This window comes from Leptinotarsa decemlineata, unplaced genomic scaffold, assembly GCF_025532065.1.
Source record: "Leptinotarsa decemlineata unplaced genomic scaffold, Ldec_3_MD MMD2_tig00026328_RagTag_RagTag, whole genome shotgun sequence".
Lineage (NCBI taxonomy): Eukaryota > Metazoa > Arthropoda > Insecta > Coleoptera > Chrysomelidae > Leptinotarsa > Leptinotarsa decemlineata.
The window spans coordinates 35,782,350-35,805,134 of NW_027412688.1; the positions used below are offsets into that span (position 1 = coordinate 35,782,350).

General features: G+C 34.6%; 1 protein-coding gene across 1 annotated transcript in view; it reads left to right on the plus strand.

Annotated features, from left to right (window-relative positions):
- Nucleotides 1–22,785, plus strand: part of LOC111518065 (uncharacterized) — a 40,605-nt gene that overhangs the window by 13,749 nt on the left and 4,071 nt on the right. The gene's annotated exons all lie outside the window — the stretch shown is intronic.

Below are 22,785 nucleotides of genomic sequence, written 5' to 3' on the forward strand. Positions count from 1 at the left end.
ATTTCACAAATAAAAATTTATTTTACAACTATTTTGAAGTTGTCAAGATTTTCAAGATTGTGGCATTATGATACTCTACAACCTTTTTAGTTTTAAACCTTTACAATTCATAGAATGGGAAAATTGTTTAAAATAAAATGGGGTTTTTCGTACCCATAGGAGCTAAGGATCAACGAGAACTTGCCTTTTAATATGCGATTCCAACTTCGAGAAACAATTCGTTAATGTTTGAAAGAGCTTTACGTCAAATGGACTTTATCCGATGACTATTCAAGATCCACACCTTGCCTGTATGCGCACGTCATTCGGTGCTGAAGCCACTCCCACGATTTTTCTTGTTTCTTCGCCTACCATCCGCCCCTCGTCTCCCCCACACCCCTTCGCCGCACCGAGACCAGTTGTTTGAGCTCGTGCCCGATCTTTCAGCTTCTGTTTTTAAATCTACGCTTGCACACACCAAGCATACGGTATAGAGGCAGCCGAAGATAACTCGACGAGGTGGGAGGGGGGAAGGAACACCATCGCAGAGATTTGTTGTAACACAGAAGCTGTTCGCCTTGGTGGTGCCGTTTAACCTCACCACCGTTTCCCCCTAAGTCCCCTCGTCCTTGGTTCGTAATGAACTCTTCGATGATGCTGCTGCACCCTCCTCGGGGTATACCTGGAACTGGTTGCAGGATGCTGTTAGATGGGAAGGGTTTCTATTTGATATTTGGGGAGATAGATATTCAATGCTTCATTCAAAATTCAAGCAGGATTCGTGTATACCACTTTATGTTTGGGAAAGTTCTGGCAACAAAAAAATAAAATAAATTGGAAGTTGACAAATTAGCGTTAGTAAAACGAGATACAGTGAACAATTTTTGAAAATAAGCTACTTCGTGGAGAAGAACGGCTCACAGAAGTTAGAAAGCTTGTAAAAGCCGAAACAGGCAATTTTTGACTTGTAAGTTTACCACGAACAAACGTAAACTGAATGAGAATGATTTCAATTTTATACTTCTAGAAACCGTCATTGCAAACCAATTTCAATATAGAAATTATGCCGTTTAACTTTTACTGGATCCAAATAATGTGAATACTGAAATCACCCGTTCACAATATCAGTGTATCCTAACTTCATCTGCTACATGTTCCAGAATTTCGAAAATCAATCCTGAACTATTATAGGGTTCATGACTTTTGTTGAAAGGAAATATACTTGACTATATGATTCACTAGTACTGATTACTATCTGAGTTTTAGTAAATTCAGAAGTTAGTTTCAACCTTTTTATATATTTGGACTCCTGTAAGGCTAGCAGAGCCTCTTTGGTTTTTTATATTCAATTTCAAGACATAATTTTAGCATTATTTTGAATTATATTCTCGAATTTTTTGTTCTTCATTCAAAGAGAGTATCTTGGGTTCTGCTAGGAGAACCCAAACACAGAAAAAAATGTTGACTCCGATCATCGATTTTTCTTATGTTGTTTTTTTGGATCATTGAGTTCTCCTGGCAGGACTCCTCATGCTAGAGTCATTCATTATTCTATTGAAAAATATTTGACTTGCGGACTGTTTGGAACCTTTGGTGTGGTAATTAATATTATTGGAATTTATTCCCAACACCAAACCGTTATTTTCAACACCTCGACACGTGTTTCGATTAACAAGTGATCATCTTCAAGAGGAAGGTTTGAACAAAATCTACATACAATGGTGTCCTTATTTATACCATAGATACCTCTGCTGAGTACCTGCGTCTTAATTGTCTTGAATTAATTTTACAATATTACCTTATCTACTAGTCTTAAATTAATAGTTAGGTAAAGCTGATAATTAAAATGATTTCAACAAGCTATATAGATTAGGTATTGGTCCACCATCGATATTCATGTTTACTTATTTCTACACTCTCATAGGCATCTAGTTGTCTGTTGTTGTTAACTTGTCTAACTAATCTTAATGAACTAAAGTCTATGGAATGGAATTGACTATGTAAAGTATACCTGGCACATGAATATTCAATTCAAACGGAAGGAAAACTATTTCGATACAGTAATTAAGAAGCCTAAAACGAGCTTAAAAAATTATTAAAACTTCTCAAAAAATGAAACATTTTGAAAAATTATAAAAAGTCGACGTTATGGGAGATTATGAGCCTAAATTGAACCTGAAATAATGGCGTAATCTGATTCGAAACAGGTTTATTTCTATCGCTAGGTTCTGGAGATAAGTTATGCTACCAAAACATTCTGGAAGAGAGTGCAAAATTAGCCCAAAATCATGGCTTGAAATCACTTGGATTATACTTGTGGGCGAAACTCTATATCATGGATGATCGATCCAATTGAGATCGATCAATTTTAATTGCATTTTGAGTCATCCGTTCAGAACTATTATAGGAAAATAATTCACAATAGGTACACATGTAGAATTTCATATTACAGCCCTATAGTTATATGTGCTTATAGTGATGATGATTAAATGCAGCCATTATATACAGTTGCGAACAAACATATTAATGATACCTCTACGCATTCATAATGCAGTCTGAGAAAAATACCAGACATGCTACTAACGTTATATATTTCATTTTATAAGTGACAGCTCTTATGACCATAAACGTCTAGCGAAACGTTTTGAATCACAGAGTTGTCGATAACCATATGTTACAAGGAAAGTGATTAAACAACATATGTGTCAGGTGTCTTACGCGGTTGCAAACTAGCTCGCACATCATTATAAACCTGTTGGGAAATTGTAGCTACTCGTAGATAAACTAGAACTGAATTTACGAGTACTTGTTGTATTCTTCCTGTTTCATATCAATGTTTGCAATGAAACGCCGAGTGAACAAAACAAAAAGAGCTTGTATGTATACCTGTCGAAGATATAGCAAACATATTCTTTATCACATTTTATCAAATTAGTGGACGTATCTGGTGAAAGTGGCGGTTTTTAACGAAGTTAGAGAGGAAATATTTATACAGCTGTTATTTATGGCTGAGTTAATGGCATTGTTTTACACAGCGTATCTGTAAAAGATCTGCTTGGCTGATTCCTTTGTACTACGGTGCTTTCGAGAAAGATTTACTTTTTCAGTGTGAATGTTTTTCAGGTCCTAACCGTCAAATATGGATTTTGATAAGCCACTTGATTCATGTGTTCATATAAATGATATCTGTCCATTTTGTCTTGAATTGTTTTTTAATTCTAGATATCGTTTATAAGCTGAATTTAATAATTTTTAAGGCACTTAAACTTACCTTACTTTCTCTCATTTTCCATAGTTGAAACATTTCCTAATACTCAACTGTTTTGCGTATTCATCGACGTCGTCATCATCAAAGATAGAACAAGTTGTATTATTACCTAGATTATTATTAAATGAACATTAATATCTACCTTGGTGTTACGGTACTCTACTACTACCGAATAATTAAAAGTTATTAAAATTTTAATATCGTCATCCTATTAAGAGTCGTCTGCCATTAAAAATGTAATAGAAAACAAATTATTTTTCTCGATTTGTGAGGAACTTTATACCCCTTTCACTTTAAACAAAATTCCTATGGCTGCGATTTGATCAAATAAGCGAATGAATGTCATTACGTACTGTCATCAATGGCATGAGTAAATTTAATTCATTCGTGACATTAAGTCCTAATTTTATGAATTAATTGAGTGTTTTTTTTACAATGTTGTCCAGATTTGGTACTAAAGAGCTAGTAAGGCAAGTGTCTTACGGCGAAATATAGGATGTCTACCAGTAAGGATGACTGTGTTTCATGTGAGATTTTACCTTTCATTTACTATATTGTGTAGCAATTCTGTGAGTGATATCTGATTCAATTCCATAATGTTATTTCTTTGCTACACATCTTTTTGAAATTGATTGCTTCATTCATTTCTTTGGAAGATTCCCACATTTTTGTATACAGATTTAATTTAAAAATATTCCCCTGTTCCCCTTTCAATTTGAAAAAGTATATAATACTCAAAAATAATTTTGTTAAAAGGGGTCATGAATGTTTTTTTCATGTTCCCTATATGAAGTGAAAATGTTTTCTATTTTTTATTATTTTTCGTTAAAAAATAATTAAAATTAACTTTTGAACTTCATGAATTATTATATTCAAGTAATAACCATAAAAAAGTTATGAATGAATTTTTCACAAATTCAAACAAATGATCTTAATTTTTACCCTAACAAAATTTTAAATAGATGTACTTGGTGCTTGCAAACTCTGTTTTTATAAGTGAACATTTACTAGCAATTTTTGTTTGCTAAACCTGAAAAAAGATCGCAAATTCGAATTTTGTGTCTCAGCTATATTTTTTTCAAATCCACATAGACAAAATTACTTTAGACTTTTTTTCATTGAGACCAAATTCATAGAAAACTGCGATCACGGAACCTCTGAGAAAAAATACACTCATTACACGGCCGTAATTCGAAACTCGTTTGGAACAAAAAACAAACACCGAGGAAGGTTTCTAATAAAAAAAACATCGTTACATTACGAGGGCTCGCCCACTTTGGCGAATTCTCGGTCGCGAGATTGATTTGTAGCCGAGCTGGTTTTGTAAATTTGTATGTATTTTGAGCCTTGAACCGGTCCGCGTGTTTTACGGCTCCGGCTTGCGTGTTGTTATTGTTGTGTGTTTTACAGAGTCTATAAAAATTGGACTTGACGTAGGACGAGGCAAGCGTTGCTAGGTGTTTCTTTGCGGAGGCGCAGATAGCAACCGAGTTGGATTGACGGAAGGGCGTTGGAGCTTCAGCAGATGCGATTCATTTGAATTTTCACTTCAGCCACATTAGTCAAACTCGAAATCGACAATGTTTCATTTGAAGCTCGGAATTTGGAAAACTTGCACTACATGTTGCTCATTTTTTGCTTAAAAGGGATTTGCCAGCCAGGCCCTTTACCCGAAGCTCTGACACACATATGGAGGAACCGTCGACATCATTCCTGCGACGGTTTTGAGAAGGTTGAGGGTCATTTTTGAATGAACTACTGGGAAAATGATACCATCTGAACCAATAACATGTATTTGAGTAACAAGAAAATCTGATTTATTGTATCTCAATTCTTTTGTGTATCAGCCATTCAAAAAGGTAATTGAAAGGCAAAACTTTATCCAGATATTCCGTTGGAAATATTAGTTATCAAATCTCTTCATCGGCATTACTATTAACCCGTTATACTTCTCGAATATTCGGGAAATTTGAATGCCAGAAATCTCAATACGAACTCAATTATTTCGATACAAATTGGAATCTCGTTTTAAAAATAGTTTCTTCAATTATTTTATTATGACGTTTTTATTATTAATTTGAGTTCAAGTTTTTTTTGTAATTCTCTGTCCTGTATGACAAGTCATAATTTTTCTATAACATTCCTATCGCATTAAATTTATTAACAATAGAATCCTTGCGACAGCTTGGTAACAAAATAAATCATAAATTCTGATGGAGTAAGGTAATGTGACTCACCTTCTCATCGACAATGCAGTTTTTTGATATAAATAGATTGCGCAGCTTTGTATTACTGACTTGGTAATGAATTTTTTATTGTAGTCGATTCACAATTCGTTTGAAAATTCAATGTCAGTACGTATTTGAATAAATAACTGTGCAGATTCTTTTTGTCCACTTCATGATTAATTAAAAACTTCGTAGCCTATTGAAGTTTGAAATGTGGTGCAAATAATGATGTAAAGTGTAAAGAAATAAAAATAAATATGAGAAAGATGGGTTGCTATGAATAATACCTATGCAATAATATAATTTTATAACTTTTTTTAAAGATTATGAATTCTGAGAATACTATACGAACGACAACGAAAAACTTGTTGCGAGCTAAGGACTAACGAGGTCTTACCTTTTAACGTGTGATTCCGAACACGGTTGCAGAATCATCCCAGCTCCAACTTTAGGTCAAGTTATCGATTTTTCTTATGTCTTTGAACTATCGAATTATGAAAAAACATAGGAACATTTTATTTATACAAGGTAACCGGCTCAGTAAAAAGAAATCTAGTATTTTTTGAATACTTGTCACGTTCACTCTGAAAAAAAATTATATTATCGAATTTTCTGTTAATCCCGGAAATATCTGATTTCGTAAGAAAATATTGGACAATTATTTTGTACTACTTGTGAAGATAAATAAATGTCATTATTAGGTAAATTTTCAATATCTACAGCACTCTCCTTTAAGAAAAATGAAGTTTTGGAAAAATATTTCAGATTGAAAAAAGGGTGGGGTTCAAATAGTTGAATAAACAAAAATTTGTATCAGTTTAAAGGAGATTAGGATAAATACTACTCCTGTTGCCTGTAGTATAGAAATTTACAAATTCATTTGAGTCTAATGCATGCAATATAACAATGCATTCGTGGTTGATCCTATCACCACTAGTGAGACTTGGGAGATTTGCAACAACACTGCAGTGAAAGCTGCAGTGAGAAACAGAGGACGAATCTGGTAGGCGGTCGATTTCGAAGCCTGGCTTTGCAACTGACCGCTTTGGGGAGCCTCGTTTATCTTTGATAGTCATGGACAGAGTTTCATGTTGATCATTCTCCATAACAATTTTTGTATAGTGTTCAGTTCTGTTAATCCTAACGAATTTACTAGAAATTGTATATAATGTCTCGCTGAAACTGCTGTCTGGTCTATATGCTCAGTTTTATTATTCACAATATTAGTAAAATTACAGCTCCCCGTTGTCCATGCAATCTCACAAAGTACAAAAAATATTAATTTGAAACAGCCTCAATGAAATATACGGATTAACTTTCTTAGGCCGGCCGCAACAGATCGAAATAATTTGACTCGCAATATATATTAATGCGAAGCATCGCACACTTGTTCGAGACGATGTTTCGACCTGTATGCGGCCAGCCTTAGCTTGACCAGACACAGGAGACACAAAGGGAAAATGGAATTTATCGGAAGATTACGACCGCACTAATGATGACATCAGTAACAGGATGTAAATGATTTCCATCAAAAACTGTTACTTTTATTTTCATTCGTGTAATTACATTTCGAATCGAACAACCACAGACGTTGAAATCCCACCGACGCAAGATGACGAACGGATACGAACAAAAAAGAAGACAGACCCAGTCGTTTCGCACGCTCTCATGCACGTACGTTTATCGTCCAAGACGCGCGACACTTACACAAAGCTAGTAGTAAGTAGTCTTGTGTAGGCGTGTTGCAAAGGATGGGACCTTAGGGGCCCGCGGGGGGTACCTTGAGGTGCATCCCGCGTACGAACGGGTAAGACCGGTTGTCAGAGATCGAGGAAGAAAGAGAGAGAGAGAGAAAGAAAATCCGCGACTTTGTGCGCTCTTAATTGAATCAGATACCGTTCTCTCGACAGCAATAATGTATGTAATTTGTTTCGCTTTAACAGCCTCGGTTTTCGATTTGAATTCTTGTTTGTTTATTTCTTTACGCAAGACTGGAGGCGAGTAAGATTTTTTGCCGACATGAGCAGAAAGATTGGTGAATCACGGAAATTGGATAGAAACGAGGTGCAATGCAGAACATTAGGAATATGACTGGATAACCGAGAATTCGAAGGGATTTTATTTCCGGCTCAGAAGTATTCGAAAGACCTGCGTGAGCTACTGGAAAGTGACTCTCAAGCCTGGTGAAATAATTATTATGTAGATGATATTGAAGCCGTATCAATAGCTCGTCATTCTCTTTCGTATTGTATCGACGAACTTGAATTTCTCACGTAATTGTTCTCTTTTGTACTATCACAAAAAGTTGTCAACCTTTTTACTGAGCTTATTTAGCCAAGTTAGCTGTAGGGAAATTACCAGTTCAATATTATTTTTTGATAATTTGATACATTCATTATTATCTTCGTTGTATAAGAAAAAACAGTATTATTTTGGTGTCATGGCGCAGTCAGTAGGATATGGAAAATATTTTTACTTATTCTTCTTCAACATATAGATCCATCTCAGAAAAGTAAATAAAACAAGCGCGAATTTTTAATAGCCAATAATATGCATTGCCTTTTGTGGAAGAGTCCTTTTCCATCAAGTCCTCCAAACAAATGTATCCCCAAAACAATTACTTTTTTTCAACTTCTGAAGACGCCAACTTGGTTGTTGAAACGCGTGTTTCTGTGAGGAAAAAATGCATGTTTTGTATTTATTCTACCCCAATAAAATTGATAATTGTGGTTAAATGATATTGAATAGTTTATTGGATGTATAGCATCGATAGGAGCTAAATAAAAAACGAGGGAGTGAAAAGCTGTGACAATGAAATATTTTCGTCAAACAAACTATGATTGTTTATATTTAATCTTTACAGTCGTATATGTACGCAGTGATAAGGTCAATGTTAACATTAATATTCGTGAAATTAAAAATAATAAATCGCGATAACGGTTGTTGTACTTCTGAACGAATATTCAACCGATTATATCTACAGTAACAAACGATATTATAGTTATATTCAATGAAAATGCGCAAATATGAGATGCTTGAAATTTTTTTTATATTTTGCTACTTGTTCGATTCAAAAGTATCAAATTTGGTACTTCCAAAATAGTGTATTTTAATGTACACAAAATAAATTCATTCCGTGTTAGGAATCACACGTTAAAAGATAAGACCTCGTTAGTCCTTAGCTCGCACAAGTTTCTCAACTTCTGAGAGTTGTCGTTCGTATGAGGGCGACAGCTGATTGACGGAAAAACAGATTTCAAAACATGAATCTGATAAATAGCATTTCACAAATAATTTTGTTTGCTAAAAACGCCATTTTCACTGAGAAAAGGTTGTTTGATCTAGGAGAGAGTAAGATCGCCAATTAAAAGGTTTTAGAGAGATAATAGATAATCTGTCTGTTCAAAATCTGTTTTTCCGTTAACCAGCTGTCGCACCCCTTCGAACGACAACCCTCAGAAGTCGAAACTTGTGCGAGCTAGGGATTAACGAGGTCTTACCTTTTAACGTGTGATTCCTAACACGGGTTGGACGATAGCAAGTGAAGATCGATCGTTCAGACTAGGGCTTGAACCACCGACCAACACGGCAGTCAATTCGAGTGAGTGAACAAAGCACCCACGCCGAACCGCTTGGCTACCGACCGACCGATAATGTATGTAGACTCTCGATATTTTGGAATAGTTAAGATATATGAAAAAGGTGGTGAAAGTGATAACTAATGCCGAAACTATGTGTAAAATAGCAACAAGTGAAAAAGCCAATGAACTTGAAAGTGTGGTAAAAAGTTGAGAAGCTGTTCTGTGAAGCAAAATGAATGTTGAAACTCTTGTAATAAGACATATACAAAACACCCAGGCAATTTGAAAGTCGGACTCGAGGTTATTTGGAAAATTTGTATATACACTCTAGGTCAACATACTATCGTTCCGTTCGTGTTTCATTTTGGTCACGATCCTCAGGTCATCTAAAACACGATAAATAAAGAATATGAACCCAATACTTCCACCTATTCGATGTATAATTCAAATGAAGGCTATCGAACAGGACCGTGGCCCGCTTGATAAGACCATAAACCCGCCTGCATTTTACGGTTTTCGGTAAACAAAAACAACGGATAATGAAAAAAAAACGATACAAATATTGCACCGACCTCTGATGCCTACATAACTGTTTATCGATCGTCGTTCGAAGTACAGTCGTGTGCATTTTTTCAGATTTTTGGTTGGTTGTCGGTAGTTGAAAAAAATTATTGCTGCAATCTGCAATCTGCAAGTTCGTTTGAAAGTGTGGGGAAGTTTTTTTAAAAGAAATTTGAAGTAATTGTAATTATGATTTATTAGGACAGTCTCCGGTATTTGAATGAGACACACCAAGGAAAGTAGTGAACAAAGAAGAATGTTATAAAGATTGTTGCGAAGTAAAATATTTTACGGAATTCATATATAATAATGATTACCATATTCTTTTGTGTCATGTAATGTTAACTTCTGGTAATTCATCAATACACGTTGGATGACGTTTCCACTTATACCGATCCTCAATGAAGTTTTGGAATTATTAACTGTTATGTCGACGGCTTTGATCTCCTTGAAAAGTAGATTGAATATTTTTTGTCATCTCTCATTTTCAATTGGATCAAATTCATCAAGACACTTGTAATCAATGAGGAATTTTTGTGCATGAAATTCTTTTGGTACATCAACCATGAATACGTGTTGTTTTTTTTCGAATATAGAATAATATAACTTTTTTATAGGTTAAATTATTTCATTGTCTCTAATGGGACATTGAGCCACAATAAACCCTTGCGTGTTGCGGTGGAGAGTCGAATATACCTATTCACTTTGGACCTAACCTACCCTAACTACTAATAGGGCAAATAAGTCTAACATATTTAATTTTGTTGAGTCCATTTTGCACCTCTATGACAAGTCATCGACAACCTAGTTGTTGTGTATAGCACTCTATTTTAGAACGCACTAAAATTTGTCATCAATTCTGCTTATCTCTAGATGGGGAAAATATTGTTTGTTTCATACAAATTATTATATATTATTATATATTTTTCTATCTAAGGCATCATTAGTAGACAGAAGTAGATATGCAGTCGACTGTAAAATGAATTTTTCTGAGTAGTGATTCCAAAATATAGATTTTTCTATTGAAGTATACTTTGTTCACATTTTTTTTGTTCCACAACCAAGAAATACCCAAACGGAACTTATAAAACAAAAAAGTCTGAATGAAAAAAACGTTAATATCAAATGACAAACAAACAAAAAGCATGCCAGATACGCCGCGACAAATTCTCTATTCACACCATTAATTTTTTGTCGAGTACTATTCGAGTACTCATGTTTTTGAACATGAATTACTTTCAATTGCGTCATCTCTCTAAGCCGATTCGAAGTCGTAAGTGGGACGATCTCGTTTGTAAAAACAAATGAATGAGGAAGTGGGCGAAAAGTAGGTTACCAGATATCACAATTCATTGCGTTGCGTTAAAAGATGTACATAGAATTATCACTTTTTAGTTTGTTGATATATCTCCATTTGTGTGTGTGCTTTGGTATTTTCTTTTTTTGGAAATGATTGTATCTCAAGTTTTTTTTTGTAAATTTTGACAAGTTCAAACATTATTCTTTGTTGTTTTTGAATAATCATAGTATTAATAGTAGTATTTCTACTACTTCTACTAATATAATGGCCTTCGCGATGTAGTACTCCTCGAACAACAAAATAACAAGATATTTGTCGAATAACTCAGATTGAGACAATTATCTTCCGAAAGAGGAGGAAAAGCGGATGTTTTGTAAAATCATGAGTTGCTGTTGATTGATGATAATAATTTTCTATACAAAATGTGCTTTTTGGCGAATCTTTTTAATTGAATGTAAATGTGTACCGGCGCAACTGCAAATACTGAGGTGACGTAAATCCACATTGGTGCATTGAAAGTCGTTCATAAACATTGTATTTATTTCAATGGATTCAAGTGGACTATATTTACTTTCGAGCTAAACTTGGATTTTCTTTGATTTATTGAATTATTTTGAATTGGGAGTTGCTGCTAAGGATCTGATCACTGCATAATCTGCAATACTAAAACTTTTTTGAACTGAAAAATAATTACACTCTCAGTAGAGAGTTGAATAATTCAAAATTGAAAGTAAAACTTCTTGACGAATGGATTTCCACCGTATTTATAAATTGACGAAAACAGAATTTCAGTCATTAGTAGAGTCGAGCAGTCTGTGTAGAGGCAAGCGATGTATTCCTAATTGACCTTCAACTCATTACTCGAGAGATATCATTTCTATAGGAGCGTGAAACACCAATAAATCGCAAATGTTGGTTTAACTTTCGCTAATCGAAATCACGATAGTATAACGAGTTGATATGTGTTCAAACCACAGCAATATTGACTTTAACTGATTGACAGAGTGGAGGCAAATCTCTGACTAGGTGGTTTCGTTCTTTACGTGAAGCAATTTCAATTAAAACTTGCGTTTACAAATTTTCAAATCTGACTTTCTTACTAATTTGAGCGGACTATTTTCAGCAAAACCCTAATATCTTCGGACTATCGCTTATCGCCATTGCTCGCAAAAGGTCGTGAGCCGGTTGAGCCGTTATCGCTTATTATTATTCCCTCGATTTGGGTTAAACAAAGTGGAGCAATAGAGTTACTTGTGCGTTTTTAATTAATTTCAATGAATTAATTAAACTCTGCTTTCAGTTGCTAGATAAACGAGTCCGTTTTTAATCTGGTCTGCGTGATGTGGACTAATCGTTCATTGTTTTTTTTATATTTGAGACATGCATCGTTAATGTGGACGCCAAATATGTTTTTCAACAAAAAAGGTTATTGGCTGTAAAAATGCTGATTTTGAACTTTAACAACTGTTGATATCGCGAACGCATGCTAATCATATTTGGGTATATTTACCTGTAATTGAATGTGTTAGTAAGATTATTTCTTAGTTGCAGCAGCTTCAGTAGTCTCGGTGTTAAAAATACTATTTAACCAAACATTTTGCAGCGGCATTACGTAAATGATGTTACATAAGTTAATGTATCCGGTGCAAGAAAACATGAAACAGACTCAAGGTTAAAAATAGTTTGTTTACTTTTTTCATCTGCCATTGTGTGCGGTAGTTTGAACACCAAATTCTTGTAAGTTTATTCTAATTTTTCATTTGTATATTCACAATTTTCTGTTGGTGTACTTGCACTTGAAACTGAAGTTGATGTATCAGTTTTCGAATTTGTTGTTGGATTCTTCTGTGGTTGGATCTATATATTTTTTTTAGATTCACCTGGAGCTGTTAGATATTCTCAATTGGCATTTTGTATCATCAGTGGTTGACGTGAAGCTTACAACAATTTGTTGTGGCTTAATAATAATGATTATTTAGCCACCAACTATTCTCAGATACACAAACACTGTTCAAATGGCAATCGAAAACGCATCTTGTCCCTTTGATCTTGTATAATGTTTGTGGACAAGCACCTGCTTGCCCGAATATGTTTAGAGCATTTTGAAGACGGTCAAACCAATTCATAATTTGTTCAATCTTGAATTTGCGTCAACGGACAATTCTAAGACACCTTCTCCCGTAACTGTGTTTCTGTTCATTTTCATTGACACTTCGATGATCATCTCATTGTAATGCCAAACTATAAATTATTTCTTCAAAATTACTTTCTCCATGAATTATTTTGAATTTGTTCATTAACTTGGTAGTCTAAATGAGTTCATTATTGAAGTTTGGTTACTGCGCTAAACTGTTATAAGGGGGCATTCAGATGATGCTGCCGTTCAAACCTGAGTTCAGATTTTTTTGTTCTGACGAACCAAACGTTTCGTACTTGAACGTACGTGAACTTCTGCCAGTGTGTGGTGTCTACCCAATGTCCTTAATTACTTCTTTCAGAAGCATGTTCTGATTTGTACATAGCACTTCAACCATTGCCTAACGCCAGATTTCTTCATTTCTCAATGGATAATATAGTCATACCAATTGATATTCTCTCTATACATGCTTTTTTTAACTAGTTCTGCATTTGGTCACTTTGGTAATAAACCTTGTAAATTTCCTCAGGTTTGAACTTTATTGAATTTCATGACCACATTCTCTTCTTCCAACTTTATGTATTTGATCATTTCTATGGATTTCTTTTTAGTAGATAGATAGTTACTTATAATGTCTATAGGTCCTCACAAATATGTGACGATATTCTGTCCATCTTGTTTAGTTAGTGTAATAATTATTCGTAAATACTTTTTTGAATACATAGGTATCCTTTAGAGTTGATATAAAAAAAAATTAAAGCTTCAAAGCTGGATTTTGGCATTTTGACACGGAATGCCTCTATTCAAGACTTGATTACACAATAATCTCAAATAAATTACTTCTGAACCTTGTTAAGAATGACAAGCCAGTCATTTGATTTCTATATGTTCGTCCCTCAATATGATATATGTTAATGTATTAATGACATTCCGAATGTGACAAATTTCATTTTCAAACAATGAGCTTCTTCGAAATTCATCTGTACATTTTTAGATTGAAAAAAATTAACGGGCTCGTAGCTATTAAGATCCTTCAAATGCATTTTTAACATTCTAGCGGTCGTCATTGAATTATTCCATGCTCCATAGGACATTTATTTATTATTCAGCGAACAGAAAGAGAACAGAACCGTTCATTGTGTATCGTAGGAGAATCGAGAGTTGTATGGCGAGTGGCCTTGAATCGTAATTAGGATTACATTATATAGTGGGTTCTGCAGAAATGTGACCGAAGAAATAACGAGAAAATATGGCGGCACACGTGTCCGATAGAGCGTCACTTTGCAAAATGGTATATTTATTATTAATTTTTATACACTGATCAACACATGAAATGATTGCTCCATGTTAGGTCTATCACAAGAGAAAAATAATCTATATTTTTTTGAAGCATTGGCGATCATTATATGTTTTTTGTTGACGATAACCTATTATGTAATGAGAAATAATAATAATGTTTGTAATACCGTTGCAGTGATATATTCACTCGTTTCTTCCAAATATAAATGTTTACTGTAAAATAACTACTTAGAAACATCACACGCTTTCTGATTCTGATTGAATGGGATTCAAAAATATTTATCAAGCACATGTTTTTGTTTTGGTTGTCATTAATGAGGACGAATCTTTTTCGTACTCATATTTATGATGATGGTATTTTTCACTGTCATTTCATTAGTTAACAAGCTGTGGAACATTTTTTCCGGTGTATGTTGATCATAACAGTTTTGTTATGCGAGAGTCCGAAAGAACAATTTCCCGTTCGTTTTTTTAGTAGCGGTACTTCTACGCACACACATCGAAAGAGTGTTAACTTTCTTCATTATCGCTGTGTCGCTTCGTCGACGTTCTCAACCTTGGACGGGAAAATCTTGGAGTTGGCAGGAAGAAGAATTTCAGGAATTCGAGTCGAATGAATTTATAACAGTGTTTATTCATTAGCGCTTTCGGAATAGATGAAAAAAATGCTATTTTCCCACAATTATCAGACCAGACCTAAATATTAGCAATTATTTTTCACACATTTGACAAAGTGGATTTGAGGGGGAAATGACACTACAAAAATAAAGCGGCATGCTAAATTGAATATGTAATCTCACACAAAATGTATCAACTTATTCTTTTTCATTTTGTATGTTAATTATTTTAGGAAAGATAAGTGTATTTGTAATGTTATTTGTTCTACACGAAATCCCTGAAGTTTTCGACAAATATTGCAAAACTATTCACGTGATTGTCTATGAGAATTTACAGTTATTCCTAGATATCATTTATCAAGTGCTACTTACTGTCCCACAAACAAAGTTGTTTTCCTTTGATTAAAAAGAACTTAACGCACAAATATACACACTTTTTACGTTTATTGGATGTCTTGATAGTCGTGAGGTGAAACACGATATGTCGACTGAGAACGAAAAAAATGTCAAAAATTCAAATATAGCTCTTTTGAGTCTTTATATATGAAGAAAGACAAAAAATTTCGAAATTCTGCTTTTTGCCAAAATATTACAAATCTGTTATACTTTGCCTCAAGAATTTTCATTGTTCTATCATAATGAGAGAGTCTTTGGAATTTCATTGTAGTATTGTTGTATTTCGAATATATTTTTCAAAGGAAATTTTCCCTTTATATTGGGGAATTCAATGCACCTCGATATTCAAGTAGTTTTATAAGCAGATAAATTATAATTATTTTCATAAAGACTTTATTATATGTCCGAAGAGACGTAAAACTTACGTCTCTTTATGTATCAAACCTCTAGAGCTTTGATGTTTCCAATTTCGATTTGTATAAGTTTCCTTGTGCTTGGGAAAACAAAGTCTTTTTACAAAATTACCATGTTCAATTTTAAATTACACTAATGTTAATGTTATTTTGAAAAAAATGGTTACGTTCAATCAATTCATGAAAAAACCACTTTGAAAATTTTAATTTTTTTTTTGCTTTCGTTATTAGTAGGTGATCTAAATAATGATAATTAAAAAAAAATTGATAAAGACGTATTGTTGCTCCACTAGATCAATGAAATTGTCTTATACTCGCTAAGAGTTATACTATTTTTTTCAGGACAATTTGGGACGTTATGTAAATTTATTCCATTGTTATATTAAAAATTATGAAAACCGCTGAGCTTGTTATTGCATGTTGTGTGCTTCACAGATTCTTGGTACGTTTTGCGGGATATTTCCGTTATCTAGCATTAAACGGCAGTTAGTCATTGGGAGTTTGTGGTAAGTAAAGCAAAAAAACCGTTTGACTGTGATAAAAAGATGTTCAAGCGCGTGTCGAATAGTGATAAAATATCAATTATGTACTCACCGGTGTTGGCAATGAATACTAGGATATCAGGTAGCAGATACTGGAAACTCGTTAGTGCTTTGTAGTAAGCGATATCGAATCTTTAAACAGTAAATTTAACAAAGAGTGGGCATAATTAGACGATAGATAAGTGAGTATTTTGCGGTTCAGCAAGGATAAAAGTTAGGGTTCGTATTTTTAGTGATTATTATTTTTCCCCTTTTGATACCTTTTGTTTACATTTTGTCATTAAAATGATCTCACAAACATTTACTATGAAAAATATCATTTCTGTACCTGTTCTTCATGAGCCTTCTCTCTTCAATATGTAGATCTTACACACTAATCTTGAATTGTTTCATAAAAACGATGGCGACATTACAAATGCCTCGACTTTTGTAGTATTTACAGGCTGCCTCAACAAAACAAATTAACTGTATAAATGATTAGACTGGCCTCACTGCGTGCCTGGGGTCAGGACAAATTTGTTAATCACACTTTCATAATTTGTTATTGCCGATGAGCTCTTTAAAGTCGAGTTGAAAAAGGTTATGGAAAACATTCTTACCATCAGCTGGATATAATCAGCAAGCGATCATTATTTTTAACTTCGAGTTATGCTCGATCTGTAGATGCAGACTGCACTTACTCAACTTGAGTTATGGTTAATTGAAATAAAGTGAAATAAGATTACTTTAATTATTCCAAAACTATGAGTAGAAGGTTTTACTGAAATTAAGAAACAAACAATGGATGATTCAGAATTCAAATTATCGATTCGAATTAAATATATCTGAAAAGGTGTAATTCAACTCTTCCCTCAAGTAGATGAACTTCCAAGTGTGTTATTGGTTGCCCTATGCATGTGGACATTATTATGGAAGAAAAAACAGTTACAATGCAACTTTTCGATATTTCCTAACGCACTCATTTTTCAAGATGCTTATTGTAAATTCCCATCAAGAATACTCATCTGGTAGTTTCCCATTTTCCTGGTGAAGAGATGACCTCAGATGAACTTCACGAAATTGTTGCATAGCCATAATCCTCAATTTATTCTTGACTTTGAGTTTTGGTCTAACAGGCATTATGAATCTTACTGCTATCTGGAAAACTTCGTATTTTGCAGCTAATCGCACTGACTTCCTCAATTTCAACATACGATGATCTAACCGAGGAGAATCTGGATAATAACTGAAAATTCTTGTAGAAAGCTACAGGCAGGAAGTTACACAGGGTGGCTTTTGATACCATCCGAAGTCACCGCGGAGATTTTACGCAGCTCTTCTTAGAGGAAAGGCATGTGACAAGCCGAAAGATCTCTATATAGATCCCTTTGAAGAAACACGATTTGAGCACAATATTGGTCTATACATTTTTTGAAAGAAGTTCCTCTTATCGATACTGGAATGAAAATCCACTGATGACTCAGTTTACTTTTTATAACACAAGCTCCCTACGTTGTTTTTCCCATATTTCCTTTAAGAAATTGAATTGTTGTTGCATTTTTGTTATTTGATTTCTGGCATTCAACAATACATAGTTTATCAAGTATTGTAAGTCGTGATCAATCCTGAGAAGACCGCCGGCAGGTGTGACTAACGCAATTCCTACTGCAGAAACCAATCTTGTGCAACAGGGACATTATGTGTCGACCGGTTCCGATGAAATCACATCGGCGGCCGATATTCTATCTATAAACATTCACGCGTATCCCCAATGGTAGTAGCGATGGACCTTGAAGAAGACGCTACCGCGAGGGGGGAGGGGGGCTGAATGGGGACAGACACGCATTCGCTTTTATCTGTGTTTGTACGATTGCTGTTGAATATATATAGTTGTCGCTCTTCCCGCCAATTCTCTTCCCCCCTTTCCCTTTCACGGTATACAAGCTGAATCGCTTCTCGAAAAAGCTACACACGCTCTGAATGTAGTAAATGTTTTCACATTCGTCATCGTCGGAGATAACTTGGGGAAACACGATTGGTATACCTATTGTCTCATGTGAGATGTTCCATTTGGGATTCTGAGGAGGAGGACAGTGTTTCCCCCCTTTTTGTTTTCTATGTACTGTCCCCTACCAGATTGTCTTCATGTAAAATTGTAATTAGAAAAATGAGTTTACGTTTTGTTTGAGATATTATGCTTTAGCTGGAAATGCTCGGACAAAAAAAAACTATTTTGACACACTGCTTCTTAACAACATAGTCTAGAATAAAATTTCTAACAATTTAAAACATAACCGTATAACCGTCCGCATTGGAGTCTTGGATGTTTGCAGGTGTTGCTTTGCCTTTGAGATGACTTCATCTCCACAATCCATCTAATTTAGTATCTTCCACCTCGTTTTTGTCTGATTGGCGAAGGTTCCACCAGTGAGAAAGTTATCGAAGTACTTGAAAAGATGGTCGTTGGTTGGCTAAAGGTCTGGGGAGTATGGTGGCTGAGGCAGAACTCAATTCGTTCAATTTTCGGACGGTGATTTGTTAAACGTGCGGACGGACGATGTCGTGGAGCAGGATCGGACCTCTTCTGTTTCGGTACATTGCGTTGACCAGCCTTTGACCACATGACATTAAAACGGTCAAAACTTGTGAAACAACGTAATAATACAATACAAAAACTACTAATACAATTTTGAACTATCTTCATCGGATGCTCACCATAAACGTAATTTCATTAAGACCACATTGATTTTTCGACATATTTTTCACTATTAACTGAGCAAAAAAATTAACAGAAACTGATAATATTCATTTTACGAGGGGAAACTGTCGCTGAGTTGCAACTCCTTGATGATATTTTTTGTTTTTCGTTGCAGCTGAAACTTTCGTGCTATATTTTTGTTAATATTGTCGTTATCGTTTACAATTAGTGCGTTTTACTACGAAGCACAGGAAACCGCGTGGCCGATAAAACTTCTAGTTGATAAAGAGCGGCCGTTAGCAGGAAGTGATAGCTATTTATTTAACTACATTGTTAATAGAAAAGATTTTTTAACAACAGATAGTAACGGCATTTTGATTGTTCCATCGTGGCATCTTCTCGTAGAGGGGTCAATGTTTGAGGAGAAATTTACCAGTATAATAATATTCTTTTAAATCGAGTTACTGGGTTTTATGTATGTTCCAGTCGAATAAAATGTTGCTTCATCTGAAAAGTCTTTTCATTTTAATCAAGAGTTCCGTCATTGCCTTATACGAGTAAAAATGCAATCGTCGATCAAAATCAACTTCAGACAATTTTTGTAACAGCTGCAGTTTTTGTGGGTGCAATTTATGCTTGTGAAGCTTGAAAACTGTATTTTTTTACGTACTGATATATGAAGAAATTTCTACTCATTTGTTGGTGATCAGTAACCTCCGTTTCAGTAGTTGTTGGTTTCTGTATCAACGGTAACTGTACAAAATGCCAAATGCCATGGATCCAACATTTCTTTCCAGAACCAATTTTTCGATTTCAGTCTATAGTCTTCCTTTTTGAATCTTAAATAGTAACAGGCTATAGGAAGAACCTTTTGGCTTTCAACTTCTCCATCATTATGAAAAACGTGGAAAGAAGAGAGTAATTCAAATAATGTCAAAGCTAGTGAAAGATGTCACTGAAAAAAAAACACCTGCCATTTTGTCACAATTGAAGTCAGTAAATATAATCCTAGCTATAGAAATTTAATTTAGTTTTCGATACGAATTCAACCATTACTTTTGGAAAGTCGTCTATCACATTGCAACAATTCGTTACAAATTTCTTTTCTTACTTTATGCTCTTTTTCGAATAATATTTTTTTTAAAAGGCAAGGTAAACGATTTCTTCTCTTCATAAGCTGTGTCTCAATGTTCCAACTCCAATACGAAGTCGGAATAATTCATAAAATTTTCAATTCTCACCCTTTCCGCTGTTGGATCGAGCCAACCCGATAATGACACGGCCCGTCCGGATACCGTGAGAACCCGGAGTATGACCCAGGGTGAGTAATTGAGCCTCGAACGACACACGTGTACGCTCATTACTATTATTATTCATGATCGAACGGGGCTCCTTAACTTATGCGGCGTGACCTCAACTTGTCCGTTCGCTCCACGCACAAAGACATCCCCATTTCGAGGGAGAAAGAGGTGCTCGCTGATGGACGTCGCTCGTCATTTGCTGACAGTTATAGTTTGCGGAAAAGGGTGAGGAACAATCGAGTGAAAGAAAGGAAAAAAGTCCGAAGATTAATTGAGGCTTTGTCCGGTGCACCGGTTTTCTGCAGAAGCGAATTCGGTTACGAGTCATATTTGGGGTTATTATCACGATCGGGGGTTGTTTTATTCGAAAAATTTGCTAATCTTTCGTTTCACAGAACTAGAAACGACTAGGGTTCGGCTAGAATAATGGGAGAGATTTACTGTGAAACTGTTTCTACGGTTGCAGTTTTGAATATTTGCCGGACAAAGAAAGTGACTGTAAATGATATGAATCTGACAGGCCTTATGATTTTTAATAGTGATAGGGTTGCGTTACCAAACAGGTTATGTCTGAAACCGTTCTTGAAGTCGCGAAAGTTTTCGAAATAACTTTAAACGTTCAATGCTGGCCAATATTTGGAAAGGTTTCATTAAATATCGAATAAAATATATCTACTATACTCGTACAGTTTCATCGTAACTAATCCTTTTTTTTTTGACATTTAATGGGACTTTTTGAATAATGAACTTTCACATTAGAAATATTGGCATTTCCCATGCACACGTTTTTTTGCAAATTATAATGAAGTTATCTCGTAATTATCAGTCTTTGAATTATAAATTCATGAACTTGTGCAATTGTATACTCGACGTTTCGAAAATTACCGCACACCTGAGAAACAAAATGCAAATTAACACTATATTAGAGTAGTTGGAAACGAGAACGGACTGTAATGATCGAAAAGACCGAGAAGCCCATGAGATAAAACTACACGCTAGATCAATCAGTCTATTAATTCGAATCGTAGTTCTCACGTTATGTTAACAACAAACAATTCGTCATCCAGATGACCTACTTCATATCCGGGTAGGGTGAACCAACTCTCTCCTGTAAGGTCTTTTTCGACAAGGCCCCACTCAGTCCGGTGTTGCCGTTTTGGTATTTTGGTACTGAATTAGATACATGTTGTTATACTTTGAGACACATTTTTCCGTATGCCTTTTTAGCATGTTTTTTACATTATTTTATGAAACTGGTCACGTGAAATTGTTACCTGTTGATGAAAATAATATAAGAGTAATTTTCTACGAAACAAAACTTATTGCTTTGTTATTTGTTGGGTTAATTGTCACTTAGTCTTCTAACAACCTAACCCAACCTAACTTTTGATTTATAAGAAAATCGTTTTATAAACTCAAAAATATATTTACCTAACCAAAGTTTCTGCAAAAATAACTGTACAGTATTTTTATATATTTCCTCCAACAAATTTTTGAGCTAATTCTTTAAATAAACTTTTTATTTACGAATCGATTGAAATGAATCAAACACCAAATAAGTGAAACTTACCACACTACAATAGATAAAACTTCAGCTTTATCCGTTGATCGTTTAATGATACCAATACGCACAGATGCACAGACAGAAACAATTCCAAAAATCATTGTTTCGTGTTTCCTTGCGTTGATAAAGACCTGCAATAACATTTTTTCTCAAATATCTTCCATGTGCACACATCGATCAGTTGCATTTTCATTATATGTATTCATTGTTGATTCATTTTCTAAGTATTTTATGTTCGTTTCATTGTTTATAGACTTTTTCTTCGCGCTCCCTCTAGTATTTTCTTCAAAGGGTTGCGGCAACACTGCTTGGTACTACTACAGGGGACGTTGACTTTACACGACATGTACTTATAGTAAACAAATGGGCTCGACACATGTGCCTGTTTTTTTCCTCTTCTCTGTTCTTTTTCTTGCGCGTTCGATTGTTTACTACTACAATGACGCAGGAGGAAATCGGATACCCGGTCGTTCTTTCGTGTGTTGACGTTCGAGAAATTTTTTTCTGTTTTTTCCCGATGGGCGTGGGAAAGTGACGGGATTATTCTTGCGACGTGTTGAGAATATAACAGGGTTGAAAAAAAATGTGCTACTTTATGTATGAATTATTTTTCATTGTTGATTTTTTTTGTTTGAAAAATGCTCTGGCCTCATTCAATTTCCCATTTCCCGATATTTTTGGAATTCTACACAACCCAACTTGTTCAGTTTTTTTTTTTAATTTCGAATGTATCTTACAAATTACATTCATCAAACAAATGAATTGATAATGAACCATAGAAAGCACATTGGACATTTCGACAAAAACTTTTAAAAAAGTTCAAAAGTATATCGACATCTCCAAATATTTCGTTTCAAATTCATGAAAAAAATCGTCATTTCGACTAATTCGTAATAGTTCTTGTTTGTTTCAAAAGAATATT